This window comes from Chrysemys picta, chromosome 25 (assembly GCF_011386835.1).
Source record: "Chrysemys picta bellii isolate R12L10 chromosome 25, ASM1138683v2, whole genome shotgun sequence".
Taxonomy (NCBI): Eukaryota; Metazoa; Chordata; order Testudines; family Emydidae; genus Chrysemys; species Chrysemys picta.
Window position 1 is genome coordinate 14,682,969 of NC_088815.1, and position 14,498 is coordinate 14,697,466.

General features: G+C 52.6%; 1 protein-coding gene across 1 annotated transcript in view; it reads left to right on the top strand.

Annotated features, from left to right (window-relative positions):
* The first annotated feature begins 5,676 nt into the window (after positions 1-5,676).
* MEF2B (myocyte enhancer factor 2B) overlaps positions 5,677-14,498 on the top strand; it is a 33,881-nt gene continuing 25,059 nt past the window's right edge. The window contains exon 1 of the mRNA XM_024108162.3: positions 5,677-6,374. The gene's annotated coding sequence lies outside the window, so the exon portion shown is untranslated. The remainder of the gene's footprint in view (positions 6,375-14,498) is intronic.

Here is a 14,498-nt window from a genome sequence, read left to right on the forward strand (position 1 = left end):
TAGAGCCTAGACGTTGCATCAGTTCCATTTAGCTGCTGTAAACAGTGGTGTTCTCCAGGGCCCCCAGTGCTCCCCCAAGGCTTCTGAATCCAGCTGCCAGGACAGCTCCTTACCGCTGTCTGGAGCAGAGCTGGAGCCATGCTGAATGCCCTGTGCAGGGGAATGGGAAGTGCCTTCCTGGTCAAACCGTTCAGCGTCCAGTAGCACCCAGTGTAGCTCGTGAGGCCAGTGCAGACACATTCCCTTCCCGGGGGGTAAGTAGGGTCTGCCGGACGATGGCCAGCAAACCCAGCTGGCCTGGGACAAACCTATTCTCGCTTCTGCCCCATGGGATTGCACCTCCCCCAGACTGCAGGTCTGAAAACGCCCAAGGACTCAAAGTGAAACTCTGCCAAAAGCCCCAGTTCCTTCCCCCCAGCCAGCCCCACCCTGAACTTCACCAGCCTCAGCCCAAATTTCAGGGTTGTAACCACATCTGAACCAAGAGTGATCACGTTTATTACAGTCACACCCAGAGGCGCAACAGCCATCAGAACGCCACTGGGTAGGTGCTGCACAGACACAAAGGGCGACCCAGTCCCTGTCCCAAAGAGCTCACAGTCTACGTAGACAAGGGGTAAGAGGGGAAACTGAGGCAGAGAGCAGGGAAGTGACTTACCCAAGGCCACCCAGCAGGTCAGTGGCAGATCTGGGAGTAGAACCCAAGTCTCCTACATCCCTGTCCAGGAACGAAGGTCCATTCCAGTTGCTCTCGGGCATCACCTGGGTGACTTCCCAGCTCTTGTAAGAAGCCTTGTCTGGAGCAGAAGCCAAGAGTTGGGTCCAGCTTTGCTTTCACGCAGATGAGGGATTATTCCATTCACCAGCAACATAGTGCCCTGGGAGGTCCAAACTTCTCTTGACTCTCAAATCCACTGTGAAGTTCCCCCTCGCCCAGCCCTGGCTGCCTTCGGGGCCTGTCAGTACCGGGGATCTGTGCACTGGTGTCACTGTGCTGATGCAAACCCCCAGTGTTAGAAGCACTTGATTGCTTTCAGACTGGAATAAACTGCCTGGGTGCAAGTCTTGGGTCATCCTGGTGCAGCACATCTGCCCTGGGGGTGTAGATTCCTCAGACCAGATATCCACAGTACTGATAGACCCTTGGGCTTGCTGTTCGGTGCAGACTTTTTGTTCCATGTGTGCTTGACATTCGCATGCTGATAGCCATCCAGCTAGTGGCCAGATGCCAGAGAGGTGGAAACCCCTTGGCCCCAGGCTGGACCCGCAAGGCTGAAATGAACGAGGGCTCATCGGGGAGGTGATTGCACCAGAAAAGCCAAAGGGTCTGGTCAGGAGCTGTGCTGTGAAGTCACTCTGTGTGCATTGAAAATGGTGCCTTGGGGGGTCTCACACGCAGGCCATCTTCTGTTACTAGAGAGCTGGGGGAAACGCACCACTGGGAAAGCAGGGCTAAGAAACCAATCAGTTATCTCTGGCGTGGAGCACAGCAAATTGTTCATGCTGTCCTCACATGCTCAACATCCCCATGTGTCAGAGAGACAGGCAGGGCAAATTTTGCTGGTGATAAAGTTTCTTGCTGCGACTCTTCTCCCATGAATCTAGACTGGCGCCAGGCTGGAATTTTGCCATTTCTTTGCATTTGAGGTGGAGGGATGTTTTGCTTTCCAGAACTGACAAACGTTTTGCCTCGCTCCAGATTCATAGCACCGGTCCTCGGGCGGGAGATTCACCGCTCATGGTGGGAGTGATCGCGGTGAGGTTTCACCCAGATTTGATCTGTTTTTAACCTGATTAAAAGCAGCATCAGAAAGCTGCTGCCTGGGAAAAGCAATCATGGACTGTAGTATCCATCCCATCTGGGGCAGGATTCAGCTGCCCTACTGCGTTCCCTCCAAAAACCTTGCCCCACGGTGACCCCCCCCCCCAAACCTACCCTAGGGCAAGATCACCAGTAGAACTCAGAGAGGAGTTTGAGTCAGAGACCAGTCATGGAGATTCGCTTTTGTTTGACGTCCCATCACGAGAGATGCTCAGGGCTCATTCTTGATCCGCTCCAGATTAGGTCCTAGCAGGATTCCAACAACAGCTTCCCCTCTCGTAACATGAAGATAATGAGACTGACCTTCCTTCGTGATGCGTTGTGGGGATCCAGGCATGAAAAGCCCTGGCTAAGAGCTAAAAACGAATGGGGTGCACCTTGTGCTCAGCTTCTGTTTATAAAGGGTTAATAAAGGATTAGTAGATGTTTCGGTAAATGGCTGATCAATTACCACAGGTCACTAGGTTACTTACAACCACAGTTATAACCATCTATAGCACCTTCTACTCATGTCTAACATGCTTCGAGCCCCTAGACGTGTGACCTATTAGGATTCGTTGTCATTAGAAAGGCTCAGTCAGTCCGCTAGTAATGCTGTGTAAAGTGTGAGGGTCAGAGACGAATGGTGCGATAATACAAATAATTAATAATCAGGGAACGGTTGTGTTAGGCGCTATTAAATCTGGCCAGTGCAGGGTTGTTTCTTACATTGGGCCTGATTTTCCCTGCACCATTTCCAGTCATTTACCCCCATGCAGTCTGGGTGTAAAACGCAGCTATTCTGATCTGACAACACTTTGCACTGTTGTAAGTGTCTGCACAAGCTGGAGGGCAAAAGAGAATCTGGCCCATTAGCTGCGGTGCTTTAACTGGCTGAGTTTGAAATGTCTCGGGCCCCAGAGAGAGATGCACTGATAATAAATACCCTGTAACATTCCAGCCCCTAACACCCTGGGATGTGCTTAGAAGAAGGGAGATTTCAGCAGTTGCAGCCTCAGCTATTCCACTGTGACTTTGCCCTGGATTATTTAGATCTCGCTATTGTGAGGCCTTGATTGCAGTTTAGAACAATAAGCCACTAAAAATGGTTTGTGGCAATAATTATCTCAGGCTTTGCCTTCGCTCTGGGCATATCCCTGGGAAGCCAGCTGGATCTTCTCTCACTGGAGAGCAGCAGCTTCCCGTTTGGTCGCTCAGCCCATCTCTGGCACCCTCGCACAGTGTAGTTTTTAAAACCCCCTGTCCGTGTTGCATTACTTTCTGGGCCCCAGAGGGGAGCAGGGGGTGGTGCCAGGCCAGGTCCAGGGTGTGGCTGGGACTGGACCTGAAACCAAAGCGGAAGGGTATGGGTGGGAAATAGCTTTATTTGAAGGGAATAAGGAAGTGTCGGGGTTTGTGTCTGCGTGTGTATTATTATTGACATGTATTATGGTGGCACCTAAGACCCGCAGTTATGCCCCAGGGCTCCAGTGTGCTAGGCACTGTGCAAACATAGACCAGAAAGAGAGTCAGTGCCCCAAAGAGCTTCCAGTTTCAGTAGGCCCGTGTGCTTGTGTCTGTCTGGGATTTAGTTCAAAGAATCTTATGGCCCTTAGCACCGTGAAAGGGGTCGGACCGACAGATCTGGAGCACAAAGCCCTGTCTGCACCACCATGGCACGGCAAACTGCCCTCCTCTTCCACAACATCCCATCCCAGCTTGTGAGTCCACCTTTAGGAAGGAACAGGGACGTCAGGCCTGAGGGGAGCTCAGACCTGGATGTCAGCTCAGACTGCTGCCAAGGAGACAGTTATACTAGAGTTCCTGTTGTGAGGTTGGTCCTTGTCCTGAGCTGAGACCCCACCAACTCATTGCAGAATGTCTGGCAGAATTTGAATGCGTGGCCGAGAGGTGAAATGCTCCACCTCCCGTTTCCGAATTGGCGGCTCTGTTGTGGCACCGACAAAGACCACATTGTTTGGGGGAAGGGGAGGGCCCTGTCATCCCTTTGCTTGGTGGCTCGCCCCATGTCACACAGCGAAGAGTGCCAGAGTGGAAGGGAGGAGACTGGCTGCCAGGTGTTTTGGAGTGGACCCTGCTGGGAGGGGAAGGGAAGTCAGAATGGAGGGGATTGGAGTGGGGCTTAAAGAAGGAGGGGAAATCTCAGGTGCTGATAAGATTTTCTGAGCGTTTCAAGCACTTTCTGGGACTTGACTGGGCGGAGGGAGGTCATTTAAAATGTAACAGAGTCAAAAAACAATAAGGCCCTGGCATTTGTGTCACCCTCCCCAGGGTGTTTGCAAGCCTGGATTACACCTCATAGCCCTCCCTTGCTGCGTAGGGAAGCTGCATTACACCCACTGTAGAGATGGGGAAACTAAGGCAGAGAGAGGGACTTGCTAGGTCTTGACTGCTATTTAATTCCAGAGCTGACAAGAGAACCCAGGCGTCCTGAGTTCCAACCCCTCTGCTCTAACTACCAGACCACACTCTCTCCCACTCAGAGGAAAGCACCCAGGCGTCCTGAGTCCCGGTCCTCTGCTCAAACCAATAAAACCAGTGTCCCACCCATTTCCAGTGCCACGAGCTGCTCAGCAAACCTAATCAAGGGAAGCGCAAGGGCCAGATTCTGCCTGTGACACCAAAGACATTTCCCAGGGGGTCAGTCAGCCTCGGGTTTGGCCCCCAGTGTGTAAAGCTGTGGACTCTGGCAGAGTTCAGATTCCTGGCCAGCTGCTTTGACAGTGGCTCTGTGGCATTCGTGATGTACATCAGAGGGGCTTCCAGCGGCAAGGCTGACGCATTGATTCACTGAGACGTGGGGTAAAAGTACTGAGATAATCACAGCACATGTCTATTGTCCCTGGAAACTCCAGGCATGAGACTAGCTGGCCCAGATTTTCAGTGTTCTCTGTTTTGGGGCCTGAGATGCATGGATCCATGGCTCGTTTTAACAGCGCCTTCCTGGAAACGGACACACTTCAGCAGCCTGGCGCTTTGTAGCAGACATGTCAAACCTGTGACAAAACTGCAGAAATTGGGCTTGGTTTTGGCTTAATTGGCTTGTGAGTTGCTTGTTGGCTAGTTTTTGGCTTGTAGCTTGTTTGGCTCATAGCTTCTTGCTTCTTTTTTTTGATCGGCTCCCGGTAAGCAGAGTCAAGGGGGGGGGCAAACAGGGGTAAGGGGCAGGGAGAGAGTCAGGGGTGCAGCAGGCCCACCACAGTCCCAGACTGCACGCCGGGGGGATCTAGTCACATTGAGTGTTGGGGTTCTTAGGGACTGGCTTGTTTTGGCCTTGTTTTGAAATGGGATTAGCTTGATTTTTGGCTTATTGTGAAAGTCGGGGGGCTTATTTACCCTGTGAAAATTGGCAGCTGTGCTTTGTAGCCAGTAGTTCCACTGCTCATCCTTCAAGCTTCCTCTTACGCTCCCTCACATGATGTCACCACAGCACGTCTGCCCCCACTCAGGTTTCCTCCTACCCCCGATCAGTATTGTTATTAATCATGTTTATTATAGTGGTGCCAAAGAATGAAGTCCCATTGTGCTAGGTTCTGTACAAACATGGCATCGCAGATGGTCCCTGCCCCAGAGAGCTTACAATCTAAATAAACAAGACAGCCACAGGGCAGGAGTGGAAACAGAGGGGCAGAGAGGGAGGGATTCACCCAAGGTCAGAGGTGGGAATAGAGCCCCATTCTCCTGGCTCCCAGGCCAGGCTCAGGCTGGGGGAAAGAATCTAACACACAAACAGAGGGAACAACTGTCAGGTTAGTTCCACACTATTTTGGGGCGGGGGAGAGGGGAGGTTGTTACTGGGGGGAGGGGGGGGAGGTAAGTTAAATGGAAGGGAAGGGGAAGGAGTGGGACGGGGCAGGTGTGGAGTGAAGCTCAAGTGACTAGGCTGCGTGGGAGGGGAAGGATTGGAGCAAACAGCCAGTGAGCTGCAAGGGAAAGTCCACTGTGACTTGCTGTAGGAAGTTCTCTGAAATGATGACCAGAGGTCCTTGCTTTGCCTGGACCCCAGACCCAGGCCCCCTCAGATCCAGAAATCCCACCCCAACCCCTGATCTAGAACCCCCCCGATCCAGGCCCCAAGGCCCAGACCCTCCAGCCCCCTGGATGCAGCCCCCTCCCCTGCACACAACCCGCCCCAGCCGCAGGAGTAATTCGTGTAGGGATCCCAGCTGCCTTGCCACAGCCCCGCCACGCTGAGGGGCGGAGCTATGAGAGACACTTTTCCAGCCAGCCGCCAATTGGAGCACGGCCCGGCGCTTCTATGCAAATAGCCTGCCGGAGCTTCTCCAATCAGCGCGGCGGGAGGGGCGTGGCTATGCAAAGGACGGTCCGTGCCGCCCGGGAGCCAGACCCAGCCGCGAGCCGGGCAGCTGGAGCCGCCGTGACTTTTCAAGCCACTTTTGCAGTTCGGCTCCCCCCGAGCCAGTGACAGCGCCGGGCCGAGCCGAGCCGGGCCAGGCCGGGGGCTGCGCTTCGCCTCCTCGCCACCCAGCCGGGGCCGCCGCCCTGCCGGAGCGGAGCAGCCGGGAAGTTTCGGGGCAAAGCCCCTGACCAGGTGTGTGGGTGAACGGGGGCACCGTGGGCAGGGTGCCCAGGGAGGGGCGCATGGAGGCGGGGAGGTGACTGCCAGGTACAGGGGGCAGCGGCGCTTCCTCGCCTACCACATCCAGTCCCCGCGGAAGTTAGGTCGGGTGTACCTGCCTCCGCCGGGGCGGGGGGGGTCAGCTGCAGACCACCTGCCCCCCCCCCCCCCCCCCCGGAGCCTTTAACCTCCTCCCCTGTCTGCAGGACGCAGCATCTTCCCGGGTCTCTTCTGCCCCTCCCCTGGGTGCGCGGCCGGCTCCCTCGGGGGGAGGGTCCGAGCCTGGCACCCTAGGAAGCGCACGCACAAGTTCGGACCTTTGGCGGTACCTAGCCAGGCGCTGAGCCGGGAGGGCATTCACACCCTGTTTCCTTTTGCCACGCAGATGGGGGGAGGGTGGGGTTGATGTGATTCTCCTTTGCAGAGCTCGCTTCCCCGTGCCCAAGAGGTCTAGGATGTGATTTGTGCCTCAAGGTTCAGCGTGATGGGAGGGCAGAGGGGCTAGTGGGGGATGGGGGTTTGCTAAAGCCCAATCTATATTCCCTTTGGGGAAACTACAGAAATGCGGTGGCACAGAAAGTCTGAGAGTTTGGTGGCCAGGCGCTGTCACTGAAACTATCCGAGGGACAGTGATGGCACAGGGCAGCCTGCCCGCTCCAGCATCACCGAGATACCCCAAGGGGCCGGGGGGATCCTTTGAAAATGCCACGTCTCGACCCATCTCCTGTGGCTGCCCTGCGTATTAATCACACATTTCCTCGCTGTCGTCCCTACAGCTATGGCTGGGTTTTGGAGTCCTACACCAACATTGCCAATAGTGACCCAGATTTTCCATGCCTCCCTTTCTGGGCGGCCCTGTAATGAGACTCCTAAGCCAAGATTTTCACTAAGTGGGACCCATGGTTAGCCTCCTACATCGTATGCAGGCACCTAAGGGGAGCAGCCAGATTGTCAGAAGTGCTGAACGCCCAGTATCACCAGTGGGACTGACTGGGAGCTGCTGGGTGCCTCTGGAAATCAGGCTATTTGGGTAGGCGGCTCTCATCGACTTTGGCTGGAGTTTGGATGCTCAGTGGTTCTGAAAATCCAGGACAAGGGTCTCTAGTTGGGCATCCAAAGTCAGTGCTATGAAAGACTATGTGAAGGCTGGACTGAGCAGGAAGTGCTCCAATAGAAAGGGGCCTGGCTGGATACTTCTGAGACCCTGGTTCTGCCACCGACCTGCTGCGTGACCTTAGTCAAGTCACTTCCCCTCTCTATTCCTCCTCCTGGCCTCTGCCCATCATGTCTATTTAGACTGTAAACTCTTTGGGGCAGGGGCTTTCTCTTCCTTAGGATGAAATCCTGGCTATTAAAATCAGTGGGAGTTTTGTCATTGATTGTAATAGGGCTGGGGGGTTCACCTGTTTACACAGTGTCTAGTGCAATGGGGACCTCTCGGTGCTACTGTTTTAGAAAGCTGGAGGCATTTCTGAGGCTACCAGATTTGCTGCTAAGTGCTGGGAGTCAAAGGGACAGACAGAGCTACTGTAGCCATGCCAAGGCCTTGTAGCTGTGTGTTTGGGCACTACTTAAAGTTTTGCTTAAGTGGCCTGTTGTTTTATGGATCGTGTTCTAAAAAAAGTCTGTGGTTAGCTTTGCGCTTGACAGTTATTTTTACTTTTGTGTCTGCTCAGAGAGGAACGTCTGAGTTTAACCCAAAAGTGCAGATTGTCGTAAAAACGCAGTGCCCCTCTGTTAGTGCCATTTGCCGTGGGTCTCCAAGCACCGTACAGACCACAACTAATCAGCTAGGCCTCTCGACCCCCTCGTCAGCTCTGCCACGCCCATTGTAGAGCAGGTAAACTGAAGTACAAAAGGTTGACGGTGTTTGCTCAAAATCACAGATATGCTAAGGCAGCAACAGATCTGGCTCCCAGACTCCTGCTCCGACCACTAAGCAAGACTGTCTGTCTCCCACTGTACACTACGCATCACTGCTACCGTGGAGCTCAGATTCACAGAGTACTCGCTCTCCAAAAAATAACCTTCATGTCCCTTGACTTTCTCGGCGTTATCTAAATGCACAGCATGTAGCAAGTTGTAGCAGTAAGGGCTGAGTTGCACCTGCTTCCTCCAGGTGTATGTTTGGCCCCAGATGACTTACAGGTATCACAGGAAAACATTGAGGGCAAAGGTTCTTTATACTGATTGACTGATTTTTTTTTTTATTTTTTTTACTTGATTTCAAATGCCATCTGCTGCACTGGGCACTTCCAGCGGTAATTAAAACGCACACTAGAAAATCATGGTCCACACCTCACCTCCATAGCAATACTGACACCAGACGTCCTGCCACGCAGCCCTGTCTTGAACTCCAAGGAAAAAGCGTGGCTTTGCAGTCAGCCTGGCCTCTGGCAGGCTAAAAGGAGGGAAGTGTGGATAACGTTGGATACCTACGGCCCTGATCCTGTCTCACGATCACCTAGAACTACCCCTGGAGCCTGTGCCAAGTCCCATGGACTGCAGGGGGATGCAGGATCAAGGTCTCATTCTGCTTTAATTTAACATTATGGGTCGTGCTGCCCAAAGAGTATGGCACGTGCCCAAGAATCTACTTGCAGGATGTATTAAGTTGCTGGTGAGACCCAGCTTTGCAAGCTAGCTCCCCAGAGCAAGTATTTACCCAGGGTCTGTGGTAGGTGGGCCCGGCATCTGATCCATGCTCCTCTGTTTATTATAAGCATAGGCAGTTTCCAGCAGAAGCCCCTGCCTGTCTGGTACAAGTGCATCTTATTACCTTAAACTTCCTCCCTGGGGACAGGTCCAGCAAATCTTCTGCTGTATTCTGCTGCCCACCTGCAATTGATTTCCGGCAAGACCCTGTCTCTGAGAGCTTTACTCTTATAGTGATGGAAAGTTTCCTAGGGCGGCTAACTTTAGAGAGGGGTTTTCACGGGTAAGAAATTAATTTTGCAGCTTGCTGGTGAGATCTGTGCAGTGTCTGGAAGGCAAGAACCTCCTGCTTCAGAGCTTCAACCAAGCTCTAGCTATTAGACACCAGGATGACACCTCGTAGGTCCCATTATCCCTCATCTGCTACTGCAGGGTTCTTATACCTACCCCTAGAGCATCTGATGCTGGCCACTGTCAGAGACAGGATAGACAACTAGATGGGCCACTGGGCTGACCCAGTCCAGCAATCCCTGTGTTCCTCCAGCTAATCAAACCGGTTACAAATCACATGCAGTTCAGCTGCTCTCTGTGTACCGGGGAGACTTACATTTTACTCTCGTGCCTGCAGGATCAGAGCAGCTGACTTGGGGACTGAATTGGGGTGGGAGAGAGTGGATGACTCTGGGACTGTCCTTGGAAATTCTGGGCGCTCTGGGGCAAAGGGAGGCAGTCAAGGCTGGCAGGCCCCAAATTTGACATAAACTTAAAATAGTGTTTGGGGGAAATTATCTTTCCCACCCCCCCTTCCTCCCCCGCCTTGAAAAATCTCTTGGTTCCTCAGCTGAGTGCCCCCTTTCCACCTCTCCCAGGATGCTGGCCCAGCCAGTGTCTGTGACACACGGCCCCTGGCTATTTCAGTGCTGGGGCCTTGCCCAGCACGACACCCTGGAGTGACAGGGAGCAGCGTCTGCTGGAAACGGGGCTGGAACAAGGAGCTGTCCCTATATCCCCATAGGGACCATGAGACTCCGGTTCTGTATCTTGAGCAGGCCCGCGAGGTGAAGTGGAGAAACATGCAGCCGTCAACAGGGGCCTGCATGTAAAGACCTGGGGTGAAATCCTGGCCCCGGTACAGTCCAGGGCCAAACTGCCATTGGTGTCAAAGCGGCCCAGGATTTCACCCGTGGCGCTATGCAGGGGAGCCCCAAGCACAAGGCGAGTTTGCAGCGATCGGGAGGATTCACTCGGGGGGGCTGCTGAGGGAGGCTGGACGCCTGATCAGCCAGTGCTGGGGGGTGTGTGTGGTGGGGGGAGGCAGAGAATGAGGCTGGGCACCATGGTGATGGGCGCATTAGAAACAGGCAGCCAGGGGGTGCTGGGAGCAGGGAGCTAGGCAGAGATCTCAGCTGTAAGCTGGTTGGCAGGTGGGCTGTATGGCAGAAGCCACAGGAGAGAGGGAAGTGAAGGCGGCGTCAGGGCTGTGCGGAGGAAGGGAGGGGGAGCAAGGGAGCTGGGAAAGGGGGGGAGGAGCGGTCCAGAGTTTGGGGGTTGGAAAAGCTTCATCACCAAACTTCTAAGGGTTCCCCCCCACACACCCCGTGACTGGTGACCGGCGTGTTCATTCACACCCTAGCTCTCCTCCCTGTTGAATGCCCAGGCTGAGGACGGGTCCTGGCCCTGGGACAGTCAGAGCAGTGAGGGGTGCAGAGGGGTCAGGGATTATTACTTGTAACCCTGGGGGTGAAATGGGGGCAGGGCGGATGGGGTTTGCATGGGATCAAGGGCTGGGGAATCATTGGCACAGTGGGGTTGGACATGATTTAAATCCAGCTCAAGACGAAACAGCATGAAGATAAATCTGAGCTTTTCCTTGTGAGCCTTGTCGAGTGGGGGCAGGTGGGATCGTCAGCACTTGTCTGAACAAAAATAGTTAACTGCTCCCAAGTAACGCGTGGCCTGGAACGCGTGGCCCAGCACCTGTAACCCTACGATAACAAACCGGCACATGCGGCCCAGCACCCGTAACCCTGCGATAACAAACCGGCACATGCGGCCCACTGCCCATGACCCTACAATAGCAAACCAGCGTGCACGGCCCAGTACCCATAACCCTACAATAACAAACCCACTCGCATGGCCCTGTACCCGTAACCCTACAATAACAAACTAGCGCCCCATGGCCCAGTGCCCCTAATCCTACAAGAACAAACTGCCATGGACGGCCCAGTACCTGTAACCCTACGACAAAAAACGCATGTGCGTGGCCTAGCACCCATAACCCTACAATAGCAAACCGGCGTGCACGGCCCAGTACCCATAACCCTACAATAACAAACCCTCACGCGTGGCCCCGTACCCGTAACCCTACAATAACAAACCGGCCCACACAGCCCAGCGCCCGTAACCCTGTGTGATGATCCATCAACCTATAATACATTGATGTGCTCAGCCCCTGGCCAGAACTCTACAACAACAAACCCATGGACTTTCCAATGTAACAAACAAAACAAAACTCCCAGCTGAACCATAGAAGGTGTCAGGCCAGAAGGAAACAGAGGGTGTTCGGGTTTGTCTGTGAGTGTTTATTTATTATTGCTATTGCGGTACAGTCTGGGAGCCCCATCAGGACCCCATTGTGTTAGGTGCTGTATAAACACAGAACAAAAAGACAGTCCCATCCCAAAGCTCTACTACTCTAAGGTTGTGTCCACACTATGCACTAGGGGAGTGATTCTTCTGCTCGTGTACATATGCTGGCGCTAGCTCTCCTCGCGCTGAGTATAAATAGGGTGTAGCCGTGTTCGCAGGGGGGCAGCAGTGGAGGCATGGCTGCGCTGTGCCGAGTACACGCCCGCTGGAAACCAGGGGGTACATACTTGGTCTGGCTCAGCCTTGCCTCTGCTGCCGCTACTCCTGCGATCACGGCTGCCCGGCTGTTCTCAAGTGTGTGTTCACAAGCAGGGGAATCGCACCCCTAGCTCGGCGTGTGAAGGCAGCCGAAGTGTGTGTTTGTGTTTCATCCATTTCTAAAAAGACCAAGCCTTCTCCTTCTGGTACAATAGAATCCTCTTCTTCCTGCTTTGAGCAGGGGGTTGGACTAGATGACCTCCTCAGGTCTCTTCCAACCCTGATCTTCTATGATTCCATCGCAGTTATTTTTGTAACAGAAAATACTCCACCCTCTGCAGAAGTTTCACTGTAAGTGGATTTGCAACGAGGCAACCGTGATGCATCGAAACAATGTAGGACTTTCATTCTGCATCACTGACAGCATAGCTGGGCTCCTTCTGTGCAGGCACCCCGGCGTGGCCGGTGCAACACTTCACTGCACTTCTGAATGTGTGCAGTACAGTCATCCAGCAGCCCCTGCTGAGGAGGAAGTGGTGGTGGTGGGAGACAGGATTCCATTTTGCTGTCTGTTGATCCATAAGATGGATCAGGATTTTAAGAGAGAGACTGGGGTGGGGGAAGAACCAAGCTTGCTCAGTCTATAGAGATCTCCTGTGTAGGGGTGATGGATTTTCAAAAGCTTTTTAGACCTGATTTTTAAAGGATGCTGCAAAAAAAAAAAAAAAAGGAATTGTGAATGCAAATGGCATGTGCCCTGTTAGCCAGTCTGGCTCACAAACTGGGCTGTGAGTAGAAGCAGGTGTCTCATGCAATACCCTGACCTCCTCTGATATTTCGCTCTTTTATTATTAAGTGTTCCCACTTTGTTTCCTCAGGCTGAAATATTTGGGGGTTCTGTCAAGTGCAAAGTAGGCTCCAGTTTCTTTAAAAGAAATGGAATATAAGGATTGATGTGTATCTAGGGCCTATCACCCAAAGGTCCTACAAACTATAAAAGGTGATTGCTTTGCCCACTGCTGAAATGCAGCCACTTCAGGGGTGTTACCCAGCTTCTCTGTAACAGCGCACAGCAGTGCTACGCAGCAGTCTCAAGGAGGCAGTGAAGGGGGTGTGATTCTTCGGGAGGCAGAATGTAATTAGCCTTTTGGAATTTGCCCAGGACCCCACAATTAATGCCCTGGCACGTGTGAAAATTTCTGGTGCTGCTTTGAACCTGTGTGTGTGAGAGTGAGAGAGAGTCCTTGCTGGAAGACCGAATATGTGCCGTCGGTGCATTTAACACTAGTCAAACTCCCAGGATCTGATCTGTGCTGTCTAAACCCCATCTGTGTAGTAAATCTATTAGAAGATTCAAACGTTTTATCCTCTGCAGAAGTCTCTTTCATTTTGTTTCCTTAGGCTGGAATCTCAGTGGCAGTGGTTCCCCCCTCTCTCTATCTGCACAGTTCTGTGCTGCATTTCAGACTCTCTGGTTGATCCTGGTTTGTTGTTTAAACAAGCTATGGAAAGCAGGAAGCCCTGTCAAACTCTAGCAAAAATGCTGGTAAACTTTGACTTTTCCTGAGTTGGACTTGGGCTGCTGTTTGCATTATGAGGCCCCAGAAACTGAGAGCAACCGTCCCTTTGAGACTGGCAAGAGAAAGGAGCTCTGCTGGTTGCAGCATCTCTGGGCTATGAAGGGACAGTTCATCAGAGTCACTGTGCTGGGGATAGGAGCTAGGCGGGGTAAAATGCTGCTTTAAGCAGAATTCGGTGTGAAACTCGCATGAGGAGATGGAGCCCCAGGCATAAAGGAGCAGAACTTTCCCGGGGTGTCCAGGGGGTTCAGATATGGGTTTGATTCAGGCCCACGTCAACGAGTCAGCCCCCAAGTGAAGCAGAAGATCTGTTTGGTACGATCACCAGGGATTTACCGGTTTTGCTGGGAGTTGTCTGTCCGGGCTGGTGCAGGAGACTAGAGCTGCTTGGGAAATCACGTGTTTTTCACAGCAAAATATTTTGATTAAAATGATTTTTTCCCCTCATTTTTGTCAATATTTTTCTTTGCCATTTTGGGGGGGGGGCTTGTAAAAACAAAACAAAACAGAAACAACCAAAACTCCAGGCCCCCTTCCATCCAGAATTAGTTTAAAACCAACAAATCTTCAGGTTTGGGGCTTTTGACAAAAACCTGAACACTTGTAACAAAAAATTACATTTTTACTGAAAATTTCTGCAGATGGCACAGAAATGCCCGTTTTTGGTATTTCAGCATCGGGTGTGTTAGAGAATATCCTGTGTATGTCTCTCTTCTTGTTGTACCTTTCCCCCGCTTGCGGATACAGACTAACACGGCTGCTACTCTGAAAGATGTCAGAGCTGTAATCCTGGGATCTAAAAACAGGGAGAAACATGCAATTTCATCTCTTTCCACCCATAAGGGAGAGAAATGAGCTAAGAGAAAACTCCCCTGGCTGAATCCCACTTGGTGCTCTCCCTGGCTTTGCTGGAGAAATGCAGGCACAATGCAGGGTTTACTGGGCAAGTGGTTTGAAAGCCAGAACTGCTGATTGTGACAGTTGGTCACCAGGTGACACACTTGCAAAAGTAAAG